Here is a 20,398-nt window from a genome sequence, read left to right as displayed (position 1 = left end):
ATTTTTTTATGCGTTTTAACTGCCCTCAAACAATGTTGGAGTTTTTGTTTAGAAGATATTTGCGCGCTAGTTGATTTTTTGTGCGTTTTAACTGCCCTCAAACAATGTTGGAGTTTTTGTTTAGAAGATATTTGCGCGCTAGTTGATTTTTTGTGCGTTTTAACTGCCCTCAAACAATGTTGGAGTTTTTGTTCAGAAGATATTTGCGCGCTAGTTGATTTTTTGTGCGTTTTAACTGCCCTCAAAGAATGTTGGAGTTTTTGTTTAGAAGATATTTGCGCGCTGGTTGATTTTTTGTTCGTTTTAACTGCCCTCAAACAATGTTGGAGTTTTTGTTTAGAAGATATTTGCGCGCTAGTTGATTTTTTGTGCGTTTTAACTGCCCTCAAACAATGTTGGAGTTTTTGTTTTGAAGATATTTGCGCGCTAGTTGATTTTTTTGTGCGTTTTAACTGCCCTCAAACAATGTTGGAGTTTTTGTTTAGAAGATATTTGCGCGCTAGTTGATTTTTTGTGCGTTTTAACTGCCCTCAAACAATGTTGGAGTTTTTGTTTAGAAGATATTTGCGCGCTAGTTGATTTTTTGTGCGTTTTAACTGCCCTCAAACAATGTTGGAGTTTTTGTTTAGAAGATATTTGCGCGCTAGTTGATTTTTTGTTCGTTTTAACTGCCCTCAAACAATGTTGGATTTTTGTTTAGAACATATTTGCGCGCTAGTTGATTTTTTTTGCGTTTTAACTGCCCTCAAACAATGTTGGAGATTTTGTTTAGAAGATATACGCGCGCTAGTTGATTTTTTGTGCGTTTTAACTGCCCTCAAACAATGTTAGAGTTTTTGTTTAGAAGATATTTGCGCGCTAGTTGATTTTTTGTGCGTTTTAACTGCCCTCAAACAATGTTGGGAGTTTTTGTTTAGAAGATATTTGCGCGCTAGTTGATTTTTTGTGCGTTTTGACTGCCCTCAAACAATGTTGGAGTTTTTGTGTAGAAGATATTTGCGCGCTAGTTGATTTTTTTGTGCGTTTTAACTGCCCTCAAACAATGTTGGAGTTTTTGTTTAGAAGATATTTGCGCGCTAGTTGATTTTTTGTGCGTTTTAACTGCCCTCAAACAATGTTGGAGTTTTTGTTTAGAAGATATTTGCGCGCTAGTTGATTTTTTGTGCGTTTTAACTGCCCTCAAACGATGTTGGAGTTTTTGTTTAGAAGATATTTGCGCGCTAGTTGATTTTTTGCGCGTTTTAACTGCCCTCAAACAATGTTGGAGTTTTTGTTTAGAAGATATTTGCGCGCTAGTTGATTTTTTGTGCGTTTTAACTGCCCTCAACCAATGTTGGAGTTTTTGTTTAGAAGATATTTGCGCGCTAGTTGATTTTTTGTGCGTTTTAACTGCCCTCAAACAATGTTGGAGTTTTTGTTTAGAAGATATTTGCGCGCTAGTTGATTTTTTGTGCGTTTTAACTGCCCTCAAACAATGTTGGAGTTTTTGTTTAGAAGATATTTGCGCGCTAGTTGATTTTTTGTGCGTTTTAACTGCCCTCGAACAATGTTGGAGTTTTTGTTTAGAAGATATTTGCGCGCTAGTTGATTTTTTGTGCGTTTTAACTGCCCTCAAACAATGTTGGAGTTTTTGTTTAGAAGATATTTGCGCGGTAGTTGATTTTTTGTGCGTTTTAACTGCCCTCAAACAATGTTGGAGTTCTTGTTTAGAAGATATTTGCGCGGTAGTTGATTTTTTTTGCGTTTTAACTGCCCTCAAACAATGTTGGAGTTTTTGTTTAGAAGAAATTTGCGCGCTAGTTGATTTTTTGTGCGTTTTAACTGCCCTCAAACAATGTTGGAGTTTCTGTTTAGAAGATATTTGCGCGCTAGTTGATTTTTTTGTGCGTTTTAACTGCCCTCAAACAATGTTGGAGTTTTTGTTTAGAAGATATTTGCGCGCTAGTTGATTTTTTGTGCGTTTTAACTGCCCTCAAACAATGTTGGAGTTTTTGTTTAGAAGATATTTGCGCGCTAGTTGATTTTTTGTGCGTTTTAACTGCCCTCAAACAATGTTGGAGTTTTTGTTTAGAAGATATTTGCGCGGTAGTTGATTTTTTGTGCGTTTTAACTGCCCTCAAACGATGTTGGAGTTTTTGTTTAGAAGATATTTACGCGCTAGTTGATTTTCTTGTGCGTTTTAACTGCCCTCAAACAATGTTGGAGTTTTTGTTTAGAAGAGAAGATATTTGCGCGCTAGTTGATTTTTTTGTGCGTTTTAACTGCCCTCAAACAATGTTGGAGTTTTTGTTTAGAATATATTTGCGCGCTAGTTGATTTTTTTATGCGTTTTAACTGCCCTCAAACAATGTTGGAGTTTTTGTTTAGAAGATATTTGCGCGCTAGTTGATTTTTTGTGCGTTTTAACTGCCCTCAAACAATGTTGGAGTTTTTGTTTAGAAGATATTTGCGCGCTAGTTGATTTTTTGTGCGTTTTAACTGCCCTCAAACAATGTTGGAGTTTTTGTTTAGAAGATATTTGCGCGCTAGTTGATTTTTTGTGCGTTTTAACTGCCCTCAAAGAATGTTGGAGTTTTTGTTTAGAAGATATTTGCGCGCTGGTTGATTTTTTGTTCGTTTTAACTGCCCTCAAACAATGTTGGAGTTTTTGTTTAGAAGATATTTGCGCGCTAGTTGATTTTTTGTGCGTTTTAACTGCCCTCAAACAATGTTGGAGTTTTTGTTTTGAAGATATTTGCGCGCTAGTTGATTTTTTTGTGCGTTTTAACTGCCCTCAAACAATGTTGGAGTTTTTGTTTAGAAGATATTTGCGCGCTAGTTGATTTTTTGTGCGTTTTAACTGCCCTCAAACAATGTTGGAGTTTTTGTTTAGAAGATATTTGCGCGCTAGTTGATTTTTTGTGCGTTTTAACTGCCCTCAAACAATGTTGGAGTTTTTGTTTAGAAGATATTTGCGCGCTAGTTGATTTTTTGTTCGTTTTAACTGCCCTCAAACAATGTTGGATTTTTGTTTAGAACATATTTGCGCGCTAGTTGATTTTTTTTGCGTTTTAACTGCCCTCAAACAATGTTGGAGATTTTGTTTAGAAGATATACGCGCGCTAGTTGATTTTTTGTGCGTTTTAACTGCCCTCAAACAATGTTAGAGTTTTTGTTTAGAAGATATTTGCGCGCTAGTTGATTTTTTGTGCGTTTTAACTGCCCTCAAACAATGTTGGGAGTTTTTGTTTAGAAGATATTTGCGCGCTAGTTGATTTTTTGTGCGTTTTGACTGCCCTCAAACAATGTTGGAGTTTTTGTGTAGAAGATATTTGCGCGCTAGTTGATTTTTTTGTGCGTTTTAACTGCCCTCAAACAATGTTGGAGTTTTTGTTTAGAAGATATTTGCGCGCTAGTTGATTTTTTGTGCGTTTTAACTGCCCTCAAACAATGTTGGAGTTTTTGTTTAGAAGATATTTGCGCGCTAGTTGATTTTCTTGTGCGTTTTAACTGCCCTCAAACAATGTTGGAGTTTTTGTTTAGAAGATATTTGCGCGCTAGTTGATTTTTTTGTGCGTTTTAACTGCCCTCAAACAATGTTGGAGTTTTTGTTTAGAAGATATTTGCGCGCTAGTTGATTTTTTGTGCGTTTTAACTGCCCTCAAACAATGTTGGAGTTTTTGTTTAGAAGATATTTGCGCGCTAGTTGATTTTTTGTGCGTTTTAACTGCCCTCAAACAATGTTGGAGTTTTTGTTTAGAAGATATTTGCGCGCTAGTTGATTTTTTGTGCGTTTTAACTGCCCTCAAACAATGTTGGAGTTTTTGTTTAGAAGATATTTGCGCGGTAGTTGATTTTTTGTGCGTTTTAACTGCCCTCAAACAATGTTGGAGTTCTTGTTTAGAAGATATTTGCGCGGTAGTTGATTTTTTTTGCGTTTTAACTGCCCTCAAACAATGTTGGAGTTTTTGTTTAGAAGATATTTGCGCGCTAGTTGATTTTTTGTGCGTTTTAACTGCCCTCAAACAATGTTGGAGTTTTTGTTTAGAAGAAATTTGCGCGCTAGTTGATTTTTTGTGCGTTTTAACTGCCCTCAGACAATGTTGGAGTTTCTGTTTAGAAGATATTTGCGCGCTAGTTGATTTTTTTGTGCGTTTTAACTGCCCTCAAACAATGTTGGAGTTTTCGTTTAGAAGATATTTGCGCGCTAGTTGATTTTTTGTGCGTTTTAACTGCCCTCAAACAATGTTGGAGTTTTTGTTTAGAAGAAATTTGCGCGCTAGTTGATTTTTTGTGCGTTTTAACTGCCCTCAAACAATGTTGGAGTTTCTGTTTAGAAGATATTTGCGCGCTAGTTGATTTTTTGTGCGTTTTAACTGCCCTCAAACAATGTTGGAGTTTTTGTTTAGAAGATATTTGCGCGCTAGTTGATTTTTTTGTGCGTTTTAATTGCCCTCAAACAATGTTGGAGTTTTTGTTTAGAAGATATTTGCGCGCTAGTTGATTTTTTTGTGCGTTTTAACTGCCCTCAAACAATGCTGGAGTTTTTGTTTAGAAGATATTTGCGCGCTAGTTGATTTTTAGTGCGTTTTAACTGCCCTCAAACAATGTTGGAGTTTTTGTTTAGAAGATATTTGCGCGCTAGTTGATTTTTTGTGCGTTTTAACTGCCCTCAAACAATGTTGGAGTTTTTGTTTAGAAGATATTTGCGCGGTAGTTGATTTTTTGTGCGTTTTAACTGCCCTCAAATAATGTTGGAGTTCTTGTTTAGAAGATATTTGCGCGGTAGTTGATTTTTTTTGCGTTTTAACTGCCCTCAAACAATGTTGGAGTTTTTGTTTAGAAGAAATTTGCGCGCTAGTTGATTTTTTGTGCGTTTTAACTGCCCTCAAACAATGTTGGAGTTTCTGTTTAGAAGATATTTGCGCGCTAGTTGATTTTTTTGTGCGTTTTAACTGCCCTCAAACAATGTTGGAGTTTTCGTTTAGAAGATATTTGCGCGCTAGTTGATTTTTTGTGCGTTTTAACTGCCCTCAAACAATGTTGGAGTTTTTGTTTAGAAGAAATTTGCGCGCTAGTTGATTTTTTGTGCGTTTTAACTGCCCTCAAACAATGTTGGAGTTTCTGTTTAGAAGATATTTGCGCGCTAGTTGATTTTTTGTGCGTTTTAACTGCCCTCAAACAATGTTGGAGTTTTTGTTTAGAAGATATTTGCGCGCTAGTTGATTTTTTTGTGCGTTTTAATTGCCCTCAAACAATGTTGGAGTTTTTGTTTAGAAGATATTTGCGCGCTAGTTGATTTTTTTGTGCGTTTTAACTGCCCTCAAACAATGTTGGAGTTTTTGTTTAGAAGATATTTGCGCGCTAGTTGATTTTTTGTGCGTTTTAACTGCCCTCAAACAATGTTGGAGTTTTTGTTTAGAAGATATTTGCGCGCTAGTTGATTTTTTGTGCGTTTTAACTGCCCTCAAACAATGTTGGAGTTTTTGTTTAGAAGATATTTGCGCGCTAGTTGATTTTTTGTGCGTTTTAACTGCCCTCAAACGATGTTGGAGTTTTTGTTTAGAAGATATTTGCGCGCTAGTTGATTTTTTGCGCGTTTTAACTGCCCTCAAACAATGTTGGAGTTTTTGTTTAGAAGATATTTGCGCGCTAGTTGATTTTTTGTGCGTTTTAACTGCCCTCAAACAATGTTGGAGTTTTTGTTTAGAAGATATTTGCGCGCTAGTTGATTTTTTTGTGCGTTTTAATTGCCCTCAAACAATGTTGGAGTTTTTGTTTAGAAGATATTTGCGCGCTAGTTGATTTTTTTGTGCGTTTTAACTGCCCTCAAACAATGTTGGAGTTTTTGTTTAGAAGATATTTGCGCGCTAGTTGATTTTTTGGGCGTTTTAACTGCCCTCAAACAATGTTTGAGTTTTTGTTTAGAAGATATTTGCGCGCTAGTTGATTTTTTGTGCGTTTTAACTGCCCTCAAACAATGTTGGAGTTTTTGTTTAGAAGATATTTGCGCGCTAGTTGATTTTTTGTGCGTTTTAACTGCCCTCAAACGATGTTGGAGTTTTTGTTTAGAAGATATTTGCGCGCTAGTTGATTTTTTGCGCGTTTTAACTGCCCTCAAACAATGTTGGAGTTTTTGTTTAGAAGATATTTGCGCGCTAGTTGATTTTTTGTGCGTTTTAACTGCCCTCAAACAATGTTGGAGTTTTGTTTAGAAGATATTTGCGCGCTAGTTGATTTTTTTGTGCGTTTTAACTGCCCTCAGGCAATGTTGGAGTTTTTGTCTAGAAGATATTTGCGCGCTAGTTGATTTTTTGTGCGTTTTAACTGCCCTCAAACAATGTTGGAGTTTTTGTTTAGAAGATATTTGCGCGCTAGTTGATTTTGTGCGTTTTAACTGCCCTCAAACAATGCTGGAGTTTTTGTTTAGAAGATATTTGCGCGCTAGTTGATTTTTTGTGCGTTTTAACTGCCCTCAAACAATGTTGGAGTTTTTGTTTAGAAGATATTTGCGCGCTAGCTGATTTTTTGTGCGTTTTAACTGCCCTCAAACAATGTTGGAGTTTTTGTTTAGAAGATATTTGCGCGCTAGTTGATTTTTTGTGCGTTTTAACTGCCCTCAAACAATGTTGGAGTTTTTGTTTAGAAGATATTTGCGCGCTAGTTGATTTTTTGTGCGTTTTAACTGCCCTCAAACAATGTTGGAGTTTTTGTTTAGAAGATATTTGCGCGCTAGTTGATTTTGTTGTGCGTTTTAACTGCCCTCAAACAATGCTGGAGTTTTTGTTTAGAAGATATTTGCGCGCTAGTTGATTTTTAGTGCGTTTTAACTGCCCTCAAACAATGTTGGAGTTTTTGTTTAGAAGATATTTGCGCGCTAGCTGATTTTTTGTGCGTTTTAACTGCCCTCAAACAATGTTGGAGTTTTTGTTTAGAAGATATTTGCGCGCTAGTTGATTTTTTGTGCGTTTTAACTGCCCTCAAACAATGTTGGAGTTTTTGTTTAGAAGATATTTGCGCGCTAGTTGATTTTTTGTGCGTTTTAACTGCCCTCAAACAATGTTGGAGTTTTTGTTTAGAAGATATTTGCGCGCTAGCTGATTTTTTGTGCGTTTTAACTGCCCTCAAACAATGTTGGAGTTTTTGTTTAGAAGATACTTGCGCGCTAGCTGATTTTTTGTGCGTTTTAACTGCCCTCAAACAATGTTGGAGTTTTTGTTTAGATTTTTGCGCGCTAGTTGATTTTTTGTGCGTTTTAACTGCCCTCAAACAATGTTGGAGTTTTTGTTTAGAAGATATTTGCGCGCTAGCTGATTTTTTGTGCGTTTTAACTGCCCTCAAACAATGTTTGAGTTTTTGTTTAGAAGATATTTGCGCGCTAGTTGATTTTTTGTGCGTTTTAACTGCCCTCAAACAATGTTGGAGTTTTTGTTTAGAAGATATTTGCGCGCTAGTTGATTTTTTGTGCGTTTTAACTGCCCTCAAACGATGTTGGAGTTTTTGTTTAGAAGATATTTGCGCGCTAGTTGATTTTTTGCGCGTTTTAACTGCCCTCAAACAATGTTGGAGTTTTTGTTTAGAAGATATTTGCGCGCTAGTTGATTTTTTGTGCGTTTTAACTGCCCTGAAACAATGTTGGAGTTTTTGTTTAGAAGATATTTGCGCGCTAGTTGATTTTTTGTGCGTTTTAACTGCCCTCAAACAATGTTGGAGTTTTTGTTTAGAAGATATTTGCGCGCTAGTTGATTTTTTGTGCGTTTTAACTGCCCTCAAACAATGTTGGAGTTTTTGTTTAGAAGATATTTTCGCGCTAGTTGATTTTTTGTGCGTTTTAACTGACCTCAAACAATGTTGGAGTTTTTTTTGTTTAGAAGATATTTGCGCGCTAGTTGATTTTTTGTGCGTTTTAACTGCCCTCAAACAATGTTGGAGTTTTTGTTTAGAAGATATTTGCGCGCTAGTTGATTTTTTGTGCGTTTTAACTGCCCTCAAACAATGTTGGAGTTTTTGTTTAGAAGATATTTGCGCGCTAGTTGATTTTTTTGTGCGTTTTAATTGCCCTCAAACAATGTTGGAGTTTTTGTTTAGAAGATATTTGCGCGCTAGTTGATTTTTTGTGCGTTTTAACTGCCCTCAAACAATGCTGGAGTTTTTGTTTAGAAGATATTTGCGCGCTAGTTGATTTTTTGTGCGTTTTAACTGCCCTCAAACAATGTTGGAGTTTTTGTTTAGAAGATATTTGCGCGCTAGTTGAGTTTTTGTGCGTTTTAACTGCCCTCAAACAATGTTGGAGTTTTTGTTTAGAAGATATTTGCGCGCTAGTTGTTTTTTTGTGCGTTTTAACTGCCCTCAAACAATGTTGGAGTTTTTGTTTAGAAGATATTTGCGCGCTAGATGATTTTTTGTGCGTTTTAACTGCCCTCAAACAATGTTGGAATTTTTGTTTAGAAGATATTTTCGCGCTAGTTGATTTTTTGTGCGTTTTAACTGCCCTCAATTAATGTTTGCAGCAAGTAGTTAAGTCCTGTTGGTCTAAATTTGTGCAACTTTTTTTTGTAATGCGCCCTGCTGAAGCTTTTAATTTTTTCCCACATGTTGGTCATTTGAGAAAAGTTCGTCGGAAACTAGTCGGTTATCTTCATTTTGCTCCAAAAACAATTAAGATACATTTTGCAGGCTCTTTGCGGTCTCACATTATGAATCTTAAAACTGGAATTATTTTGTTCCCTGTAATTTGTTCTCTCGTTTGTAATCCGTCCTATATTTGTAGCTTATTGACACCACATTTTTTTGCAGATACTCTAATGTTGGACCGGTTGGTTATTTTGTGGGAATCTGTCAGAAAGTTGGTTATCTTGTAGGAATCTGGCAGAAAAATGGTTATCTTATAGGAATCTGGCATAAAATGTTTATCTTGTAGAAATCGGGCAGAAATATGGTTATCTTGTACGACTCTGGCATAAAATTATAAAATTGGTTATCTTGTAGGAATCGGGCAGAAAAATGGTTATCTTGTAGGAATCTGGCATAAAATGGCTATCTTGTAGGAATCCGGCATAAAATGGTTACCTTGTAAGAATCTGGCGGAAAATGGTTATCTTGTAGGAATCTGGCATAAAATGGTTATCTCGTAGGAATCTGGCAGAAAATGGTTATCTTGTAGGAATCTGGCAGAAAAATGGTTATCTTGTAGGAATCGGGCTGAAAATTGGTTATTTTGTAGGAATCTGGCAGAAAAATGGTTATCTTGTAGGAAGCTGGCTGAAAAATGGTTATCTTGTACAAATTTGGCGGAAAAATTGTTATCTTGTTTCTTGTTGGAATCTGGCAGAAAATGGTTTTCGTGTAAGAATCTGCAGTATGTTCTGGCAGAAGATGCATGTTCTTGTAATAATGTGCCAGATTCCTACAAGATAACCAACCATTCTCGACTAGGGTTGTTTGACATTTGTGTTTGGTCTGATATTTTTCAACTGTGTTTGGTTGCTCTCAAACTACGTTTGTAGCAATTAGGATAGCCCTGTTGTCTTTTTAATGCTATTTTTCACTTGATGATTTTAATTTGTTGTGCTTAAACCAGGTTAACCTGGTAAAACCCAGAGGGCATTAAGTGGCTGAACATCTTTCGTCGAATTTAGAGCATTCCCGTATCTAACTCCAAGTGCGTTTCAGTACTGGGCGAGTATAAATGCAATTTCTCATCTGCATTCAGTCTAATTTTACAGTTGTCAGACTTGGGCCAAGTGTAAAAATAAAAGTTTGGTACGTTGATTGAACCCACGATCTCTCGCTGCGTAGACGTTTGTCCTCCTAACTGTCTCCTCCGGACTGTTGAAAGTTTCACTTTTGCGCCGTTAATATGCGCTTCAAAGAAGCGAATTTCAAGCGAAAAAGCTAGCAAAATATATTACATGGGAGACTTGCTTTTACAATTGCCCAGTACTGATTTATACTTGGAAATCGGTACGGGTTACTAGTCGCTAAGTGTACAATTCACAAGCTGCTGAGAGAAGAGAAAAAACTCATGTTGTAAATGGCTGTTTTGGCGATTTCTCGCTTACTCCTGCTAAACCATTCTTTAATTTGCACCAGATCTCTCTCTATCTGTCATCTGGTTTATTGAACCCTGTTGAGGCCTTCTTATTGATATATAATGTCCGCTAAATTTCGGTTTGCAAACATTTACATGCAATATAAACCGTAAAAGTCCTGCTATTGGGCCTTGAGATAAATCAAATGTTAATTTTAGAAAAGAAAGAGGATCTGTAATGTTTGTTCACACAATGTTCCGACGCCCTTCATCCGCAATTTTGTGTTTCAGTTTTGAAAAAAGAACTCGAGCTGTTTCTCAATAAGCCCTTCAACAGCTATTTTGAGTTAACTCTAAGTTTTACGGGAAATAACTTACAATTTTTATTTTTTTAATACAAAAATTTGATAGCCGACGGTTGGCGTAGCCAAAAATAAAGTTTATCGATTGATTGGTTAGTTTTGGTCTCCATTGCGAATTACGTTATTATTATTGGCCAGTCTAATCAAGAATGGAAAATAAAGTGACCCCAACGAAGTTAGACTGAGCCAATTTTATTTATAACTTGCTAGAATATTTAATTTCGACTATCTGATACACGTTATTTTTTCGGCTACCTGGACCGTCTGCTAAATTACATTCCATATTAGAAATCATTGTTTTAGATTTTAATGTTACTGGAACTGAGATTTCTCAGAAATAGTTGCGTCGTTTTGCGTCATGTTATTGCTTCATTGAGAGAACTGGTTTTAAGAAAATTATACTACAGGGCGTTTAGCCGACAAAAGAATTTCGTATCTTTACTTTTTAGCCCCCACCCCACCTATACATGTTATAACATATTGTTTGCATTCCATACAATTACATATATGTTATAATATTTGTCGTCCATTTAATGTCAAAATTTAGATGTCGTCTATTTGAAACCGTCCGTTGACCCCCCCTCAGAGTTCATACTCACTTATTTGTGGGTTTTACGCACGCACTGTATGATTATTTAGCTGTGTTCTGTGAGTTCAAACGTGAAGTTATTAGTTTTAAAAGTTATGTTCAGCCGGTAGTGCAATATGGTATACTGATTTATGGAAATTCTGTTTTGTCAGATATTTCTTTGATAGACTCAGATTCAAAAAAAACTCATAAGGATAATTTTCAATAAGAGAACGTTCAACTCAATGAGCGATCTAAGGAGAAAATTTAGTCTGTTTTTAGCAAAAGAACTACACTTGTACGAAGTACTTAAACTGTTGATAAAAATGCTAAGAGACGAATGTGTAGTCACTCACGTCAAATCCTTCTTGAATGATAACGAATTAAAAAGAGTAAATGAAAGCAGAAAAACAACGATGTGTATTGATTGCGGTGATCGAAAAAATGTGACAAACCGATTGAGGTTTAAGGTTCGAAAAATGTTGAATTTGTTGGTTTTTCTTGAACCTTCCTTTGTAAATACGGTTTTAAAAATGACAAATCAGCAAGTAAAACATTTTTGCCATATGTTTTTAAGAAATAAGAAATTACATAATTGACAACCAAGACTTTTCAAGTTATTTCTTTTAAGTACGTCTAATTTTAGCCCCCTGCACTCAATTATCGGTTTATTTATTTTTTTTTGTTTTATTCATGATTTATAGTTCAATTACTATAGTAATTTTCTTTCGGTTCCTAATCAACAGTTCTTTGATATTCCTACATTGTGAGGTACCTGAAAACGGATCAACTGATGATCTAATGGTGTTCTCTTTTTCTGTTGAACTTCATTGTACATATTTTTTGCGCACAGTAAATAAACTTCTTTTGTGTTGCTCGATAACAGAAAATGAATAATTTATTATTATTATTATATAGTTAATGCTAGTTAAAACATTTAAACCAGACTTATTTGTTCAATTTTGTGTTCTACTGAGTATTATTTGTTAAATGCTTTGTTCCATTGAACTGCAATTTAACTTATTCAGTTTCGGGGCCTTTCCCATTATAGCCTTCCCACAAAATTATAAAAATTATAACCCCCATTTGGATTTTTTTTTTTTGGGGGGGGGGGGGGGTCTTTTCGGTATATGTTGGGAGAGGGGTGGCTGTGATGGAAAAAGACCCCATTTTTTTACTCGAAGCAAATTAATTCATCAGTCGATTGAATTTTTTATTTGGCTTCATTATTTTCAGTAAGTATTACTGATTTTGTGGGGGTTTGTTGGTTTGTAATTTGATGAATATTTGTTCCAACCCAAAAATTTTGATGAAAAACTCTATGCTGGGGAGCTTTCTTTTTACAGACGTCTGTGGTTGAATGACTTATTCTACGCAAAAAATAAAACTGGTATCAACAAAGGGCTCTCCAAGAGCTGATGGCAAAAAACTTTTGAAAATCTTGTGGTACAGTGGTCAGTACCCTCCCTTTATGTTCATGATTTTGCTATTTATTTTAGTTCTCATTTCAATTTCCTTTATCTGTTAACTTGATCCCCAATTGTTGCTTAATTGTAAGTAAATTTTAACTTTGTTAATTTATATTAAAATTCGTTCACCTAATTGTTCAGTCCGATTGTGAAATAATTTAAATCAAACAAGGCGGCTCGTTAATGTGTGCACATGATGTTCCGACCCGCGCTCATCTACATTTTTGACTTAACTGTCTTTTGACCAACATTTTTGACAAAGAGATAATCAAAAATAGATTTTTGAAATAAAAAAAATCGTTACACAACCAAACTAATAATTGAATTAAATAATGCCATGCCGCTTTACAACGAGATCTGCCATCAAAAAGACTGCGAGAAAAAAAGCAAAAACAAAACCCAATATCTAAAAAGCACCTAGTAACAAAGTTAAATTACAATCAGACAAAACCCTAACGACACAGATTTACTTTTTCATAACTCAAACAATAGATGGGATTTATCTTAATGAGACTCGGCAACAAGTCAACAAAAAGAAGAAATATTGAGGCGAAATTAAAAAATAAATCAACATTTGTTAAACCAAATAATTTCAAAAGTATTCAAAATCATTAAAAATCATTAGCTTTTAGCAAAATAATGCTTGATAATTTTGTTAAAAAGTCAGAATGAAACCAATAGGTCCTGTCTTTGGTTAGACTAAGGTCAGGCTCTTTGAGATCTCACATTGTTAATCTTAAAACGAATTTTTTTTTGTTCCCTGCAATTTGTTCTCTCGTTTGTAATCCGTCCTATAGCTGTAGCTAATTGACACCACATTTTTTTTGCAGATATTCTAATATTGGACCGGATGGTTATTTTGTATGAATCTGGCATAAAATGGTTATCTTGCAGGAATCTGACTGAAAAATGGTTATGTTGTACAAATCTGGCGGAAAATGGTTATCTTGTTGGAATCTGGCAGAAAACTGGCTATCTTGTAGGAATCTGGCAAAAAATGGTTATCGTGTAAGAATCTGCAGAAAATTCTAGCAGAAGATGCATGGCCTTGTAATAATGTGCCAGATTCCTACAAGATAACCATCCATTCTCGAATAGGGTTGTTTCACATTTGCGTTTGTTCTGATATTGTTCAACTGTATTTAATTGCTCTCAAAATACGTTTGTAGCAATTAGGACAGCCCTGTTGTCTTTTTAATGCTATTTTTCACTTGATGATTTTAATTTGTTGTGCTTAAACCAGGTTAAACTGGTAGAACCCAGAGGGTATTAAGTGCCTGAACATCTCTCGTCGAATTTAAAGCATTCCCGTACCTAACTCCAAGTGCTTTTCAGTACTGGGCCAGTATAAATGCATTTTCTCATCCTTGCTGAATCATAGACTGATTCATGTCACTTTTTCACTTGCCAGATTTGAGTTCAGTCTGATTTTACAGTGGTCAGACTTGGGCCAAGTGTAAAAATAAAAGTTTGGTACGTTGATTGAACCCACGATCTCTCGCTGCGTAGACGTTTGTCCTCCTAACTGTCTCCTCCGGACTGTTGAAAGTTTCACTTTTGCGCCGTTAATATGCGCTTCAAAGAAGCGAATTTCAAGCGAAAAAGCTAGCAAAATATATTACATGGGAGACTTGCTTTTACAATTGCCCAGTACTGATTTATACTTGGAAATCGGTACGGGTTACTAGTCGCTAAGTGTACAATTCACAAGCTGCTGAGAGAAGAGAAAAAACTCATGTTGTAAATGGCTGTTTTGGCGATTTCTCGCTTACTCCTGCTAAACCATTCTTTAATTTGCACCAGATCTCTCTCTATCTGTCATCTGGTTTATTGAACCCTGTTGAGGCCTTCTTATTGATATATAATGTCCGCTAAATTTCGGTTTGCAAACATTTACATGCAATATAAACCGTAAAAGTCCTGCTATTGGGCCTTGAGATAAATCAAATGTTAATTTTAGAAAACAAAGAGGCTCTGTAATGTTTGTTCACACAATGTTCCGACGCCCTTCATCCATAATTTTGTGTTTCAGTTTAAAAAAAAGAACTCGAGCTGTTTCTCAACAAGCCCTTCAACAGCTAATTTGAGTTAACTCTAAGTTTTACGGGAAATAACTTACAATTTTTATTTTTTTTAATACAAAAATTTGATAGCCGACGGTTGGCATAGCCAAAAATAAAGTTTATCGGTTGATTCGTTAGTTTTGGTCTCCATTGCGAATTACGTTATTCTTATTGGCCAGTCTAATAATCAAGAATGGAAAATAAAGTGACCCTAACGAAGTTAGACTGAGCCAATTTTATTTATAACTTGCTAGAATATTTAATTTCGACTATCTGATACACGTTATTTTTTCGGCTACCTGGACCGTCTGCTAAATTACATTCCATATTAGAAATCATTGTTTTAGATTTTAATGTTACTGGAACTGAGATTTCTCAGAAATAGTTGCGTCGTTTTGCGTCATGTTATTGCTTCATTGAATGAACTGGTTTTAGGAAAATTATACGACAGGGCGTTTAGCCGACAAAGAAGCCCCCCCCCCACCTATACGTTATAACATATTGTTTGCATTCCATACAATTACATATATGTTTAATAGCCGCCCTCATCTTCTCAGCCGGCTATTATAGCGCTCCTATTTTTTTTACAATTCAAAGAATTTGAATTGTATTGGGGCGCTGTCTTTTTTTTTAAGATCTGTTCACACATTTTCATGATTTTTGAAGTCAAATTGGAGTGGTGATTTTGGTCACGCCGAAACAGGAAATGGAGCGAAAAAGCGAGTGGTTTTGCGGCGTGAAATTTTTTCGCTCTAAATTTAAAGTAGAGTGAGAAAATGGTGTTTGAACAAAAATTCGCTTTCTCGCTAGTGGTTTTTTGTTCACATGCGGCAATTTCACTTTGATTTTTACTCTTTTTTCGATTTTTTGGATCGGATTTTTTTCTAAATGGTTTTTCCAATCCATTCATAGTCCGTTCTAGGTCTAGTTTTCTGTTTAGTCAATGAAAATTCTTTGAATTGTACGTCAGGACTTGTCCTGCTGTTTTTTTTTTAAGATCTGTTCACACATTTTCATGATTTTTGAAGTCAAATTGGAGTAGTGATTTTGGTCACGCCGAAACAGGAAATGGAGCGAAAAAGCGAGTGGTTTTGCGGCGTGAATTTTTTTCGCTCTAATTTTAAAGTAGAGTGCGAAACTGGTGTTAGAACAAAAATTTGCTTTCTCGGTAGTGGTTTTTTGTTCACATGCGGCAATTTCACTCTGATTTTTACTGTTTTTTCAATTTTTTGGATAGGATTTTTTTCTAAATGGTTTTCCCAATCCATTCACAGCTCATTCTAGGCCTAGTTTTTTGTTTGAATTAAATTTTCAATTCTCGCTAGTAGTTTTTTTTGTTCACATGCAGCATTTTGACATTGTTTTTTTTGTTTTTTTTTCTTATTTTATGATCTGATTTTTTAAAAATGGTTTTCTCAATTCACTCGTAGTCCCTTCTAGGTCTAGTTTTTCTGTTTAGTCATTGAAAATTCTTTGAATTGTACGTCAGGACTTGTCCTGCTATGTTTTTTACTTCGTCGAATAAAAAAATGTTTCGCTTTACCTCATTTTGCCGCCTTTTCAACATTTTGCGTGAAATCTTTTTGACTTCTCTAGGCTAGTTTCTCTCTTCTCTCATTCTGCTAAAAGTAATTTTGAACATCAGTTGCTCAGCAAAGCAATTCAAGATGAACAGAGTCAGTATAAAAAATTGAAGTCAGAAGTAGAAACGGGATAAACCCATAAAGCCCATTTTTAGATGCCCGCTATTTGAACGTCGTTCCTATAAGTCTTATTTACCATCTCTAATGCTTATTGTTATTGATAGTAGCCCCTGTAGCCTCTCTCTAAGAAACAGAAGTATGTTCAACCACGAAATGCCATCAAAATAAATCGAACTTAAAAAACGTTTTTGTACAAAATTTTTTTTTTCAATATCTTCTGTTATTTCAATCCCAGTCATGCTTATTGGAATCAACGGCGGCTATTTTCCGGCAATCTGCCGGGTATGTTATTAATATTTGTCGTCCATTTAATGTCAAAATTTAGAATTTAGATGTCTATTTGAAACCGTCCGTTGAAACCACCCCCCCCCCCCCTCACAGTTCATACTCACTTATTTGTGGGTTATACGCACGCACTGTATTATTGTTTACCTATTCTGTGTTCTGTGAGTTCAAACGTGAAGTTAGTAGTTAATGCTAGTTAAAACATTTAAACCAGACTTATATGTTCAATTTTGTGTTTTTTTTGAACATTTTTGAGTGTTATTTGTTAAATGCTTTTTCCACTGAACCGCAATTTAATTTATTCAATTTCGGGGCCTTTCCCATTATAGCCTTCCCACAAAATTATAACCCCCATTTAGATTTTTTTTTTGGGGGGGGGGGGGCTTTTCGGTATATGCTGGCAGAGGGGGGCTTTTCGGTATATGCTGGCAGAGGGGGGCTATAATGGGAAAAGACCCCATTTTTTTTACTCAAAGTAAATTAATTCATCAGTCAATTGAATTATTTTTTGGCCTCATTATTTTCACTAAGTATTACTGATTTTTTGATGAATTTTTTGTTCCAACCCAAAAATTTTAAATTTTGATGAGAAACTACGCTGGGGGAGCTTTCTTTTTACAGACGTCTGTGGTCGAATGACTTATTCTACGCAAAAAATAAAACTGGCATCAACAAAGGGCTATCTGTTAACTTGATCACCAATTGTTGCTTAATTGTAAGTAAATTTTAACTTTGTTCATTTAAATTAAAATTTGTTTGCCTTATTGTTCAGTCCGATTGTGAAATAATTTAAATCACAAAATTTGTTCAATCTCTCATTTTTAACCTAAATCATAATTCCAATTTTTAGTTCAATTTCAGTTGATGGTCTTTCTTTTGCTACTTAACTTTAACAATATTTGGTAATCCTCAACCTCTTATCATTTTCTTCACTTGTCCTTCGATACAGTGTCGGGGGCGGAAATAAGTTTTCATTAAGTTTAAAATTGTTTTACCGAATTCTTCAGTCCGAATGTGAGATAACCTAAATCGTTTTTGTTCGTTCTCTCAATTTCGTTCTCTAATCTAAATCATAATTTCATTTTGTGTGAGTGTGCTGATCACTTTCAGTTGATCGTCTTTATTCTACGATTTTACCAGCAAAAGCTAGTCTAAATTTTAGATTACTTTTCTCCGTGATTTTCCAAGCAATTTGTCCACGCTGTAATAGCCATTGAATTGCCCGAGTGAATTCGTACATTCGCTGAAGCAAACTTTCCCGACAAAATTTTCTGTCAAAATATTTATTGTCATGTTCCCCGTCAAAATAATAAATGTATTTGCACTGCGAATCTCACACTAATTCCAACAAATTACACATAATTTGCTTACCGAATCATTCATTTAGAGCTCGCATACTAACGCCAATAACATGGCAGCAAACATACTCCCGAAAAACATCACTGTCTAATGAGCCCTTCGGGAAACGAACAACTTCAGAACCACGAATTTGATAGGAGAAGTGGAGAATTCAGCTTAAGCTTGCAATCCTTGCAAAAGAAAAGTTTGTCTTAGACACACTAATGGAGAGAAAACCGACTCATGCCAAATTACAACCTGAGCCAAAAATACTAATGCGAATGACAAATCTATTTCTTGTTATTAGTACTGATAGCCGAGCGGAGCTGTTATTTTTGATTCGCCTGTTTTTACGTTTGGAAGAGCAGTGTTGTTGAAGCATCTTTTTTTAAAATCATTTTTGGAGTTTGTTTAAAACAGTATGTAAAAGTAAATGACGCACATGTAAAATAAGTGTCTGGGTCATTTGACTGAGCAAATAGAACAGCAGAAAGAAGTGATTTTTTTTGTGCAAGCAGCGATTTTGAGAGAGAGGGAAGAGGTGCGAAAAAGTTTTCTCAAGGCGAGCAAAATTCTTTGATCACATGCCGCTTTTTCGAATCAGATTTTTTTTCTTTTTTTAAACAATTTCGGTTAAAGTGGTTTTTCTTAAGGATAATAGTAAGTAAGTTTAGAATGGCGAGCATTTTTATAGGCTTATTATAGCGCTCCATTTTTTTACTTTATCGAACAAAATTTTCTTCGCTTTACATCATTGTGCCACTTTTTCGACATTGTGTTAAAGCTTTTTTTGACTTCTCTAGGCTCTCATTCTGCTCAAAGGGCTTTTAAAGCAATTGCTCATCAAAGCAATTCAAATGAACAGAGTCGGTATTAAAAAAAGGAAATTGGTATTGATACTAGCAAATTGGTATTCATACTTCAACTAGAAAATGGCATCAAAAGATGTCACACTTTAAGGATATATTTTTCGTTTTTTTTCACTATTTTTTTCTGTTTCACTCTTTATCCGGGTTGTGAGAATAAACGGCTGTCATTTTCCGGCAATCTACCGGGTATGTTTATAAATAGTCAAACGGGTTTTTTATATTTTGTCCTAATTCTTTTGTTTTTTATAGCTGCGAAGCTGTAAGCTGAGCGTAGCTATATTGCGGTGCTCTTGGTTTTTTTTTGTTTCGTCGTCTGACGCTCTTTTTTCGTTTTACATTTGTTCACACCGCAAAGCTGAAAAAGTCAAATTTTCTGAATGACTTCTTCTCAATAACGGCATTTGCGCGCGTGACGTCATTTCTCACTCGCTTTTGCGAAAGATTTTAGGTTATTTGCGTGATTAGATTTTGATCATACATGACTTACCTCACTCAATAAAATGACTTTTGCACTTTGAAACTTAAGTTTAATTTGAATTTGTTTAAGGTCAAAGGAACTCCTATGTGCAGTAAAGGTCCCTAATATGAGGCTTCTGTGGAATGAATTTTAACAAGCTGTATTAATTTATTGCTGAATGTTTTTAGCCTAGTTTTTTGAGCGGCGTCAATTTTTTTTCAATTTAGATCTGTATCTGTTTCTATCTCTATTATATGGCACGCAGATCTATTCTTTCGCAGCTATTCCGGCAAGCTGTTAATAGGTTTCGAGCTGTTTCGTTTATGCTTTCCAATCATTTGATGTTTTTTAGTTGAACACAATTAAATCTTGGCAGGCAATTTATAATAAACAATGGTTTTGTGTCGTAACTTACGAAAGTTTCCAAAAAATTTTTTTCAATTTAGTTTTTCCCTGATCATTTTTTACCTTTTATTCACACGGCAAAGCCGAACTTTTAGGAGTGGTTTCTTCCTCTCACTAACGGCTTTTGCGCATCTGACGTCATTTCTCTCTCTCTCTCTCTCTCTCTCTCTCTCTCTCTCTCTTGTAAATGTATTTCAGTTCATTTGCGTGATTAGATTTTGACGATACGTGACTTACGACCTTCAATAAAATGACTTGCACTTTAAAAAGTTTAATCTGATTTGGTTTAAATTCAAAGAAAATGTGTTATAAAGGTCACTAATAGAAAAGCATCTGCGGAGTAAATTTCAACAAGCCTTATTAATGAATCGCTGAATGATTTTACATAGTTTTATGAGCGGCGTCGATAACTTTCAACGTATATTGGTATATTTTTCTATCTGCATTATACGACGGGTAAGTTCATTTCGCTGCGATTGCGGCAATCTGCCGGCTAAATTTTGACTCCGACACTGTTTATACATATTTATATATATTAACCGCGGTTTCTGCGTAATCACAGCGAAACAGCATTAATTAGGCCACAGCGGCCTGTTATTAACTGCCCTTTTTCTTATTATTCCCCATATTTCATTCCCCAGCTGACAGTTTCATACGCAAAAAATGGGCCATAGTCACCACAAAATAAGCAACGCTGGTCGTAAAAATAGCGGTCTAGAATGTGGGCATATTAAGAAAAAGGGCAACTGAGCACGCCACTGTCGGCTATTGCTGATACGATGCGATTACGCATAAAGCCAAATTTGCAATATGTTGGACATATAGATGTTTGTTGCTCTTTTTGTTTTCTGCTATTTGGCCTCAGCAATC

At 35.5% G+C, this 20,398-nt stretch overlaps 1 protein-coding gene across 1 annotated transcript in view; it reads left to right on the top strand.

Annotated features, from left to right (window-relative positions):
* Positions 1 to 20,398, top strand: part of LOC142346110 (uncharacterized) — a 134,305-nt gene that overhangs the window by 98,064 nt on the left and 15,843 nt on the right. The gene's annotated exons all lie outside the window — the stretch shown is intronic.

Source organism: Convolutriloba macropyga, chromosome 9, assembly GCF_964194025.1.
Source record: "Convolutriloba macropyga chromosome 9, txConMacr16.3, whole genome shotgun sequence".
Taxonomy (NCBI): domain Eukaryota; kingdom Metazoa; phylum Xenacoelomorpha; order Acoela; family Convolutidae; genus Convolutriloba; species Convolutriloba macropyga.
This window is presented reverse-complemented; position numbering and strand designations above follow the sequence as displayed.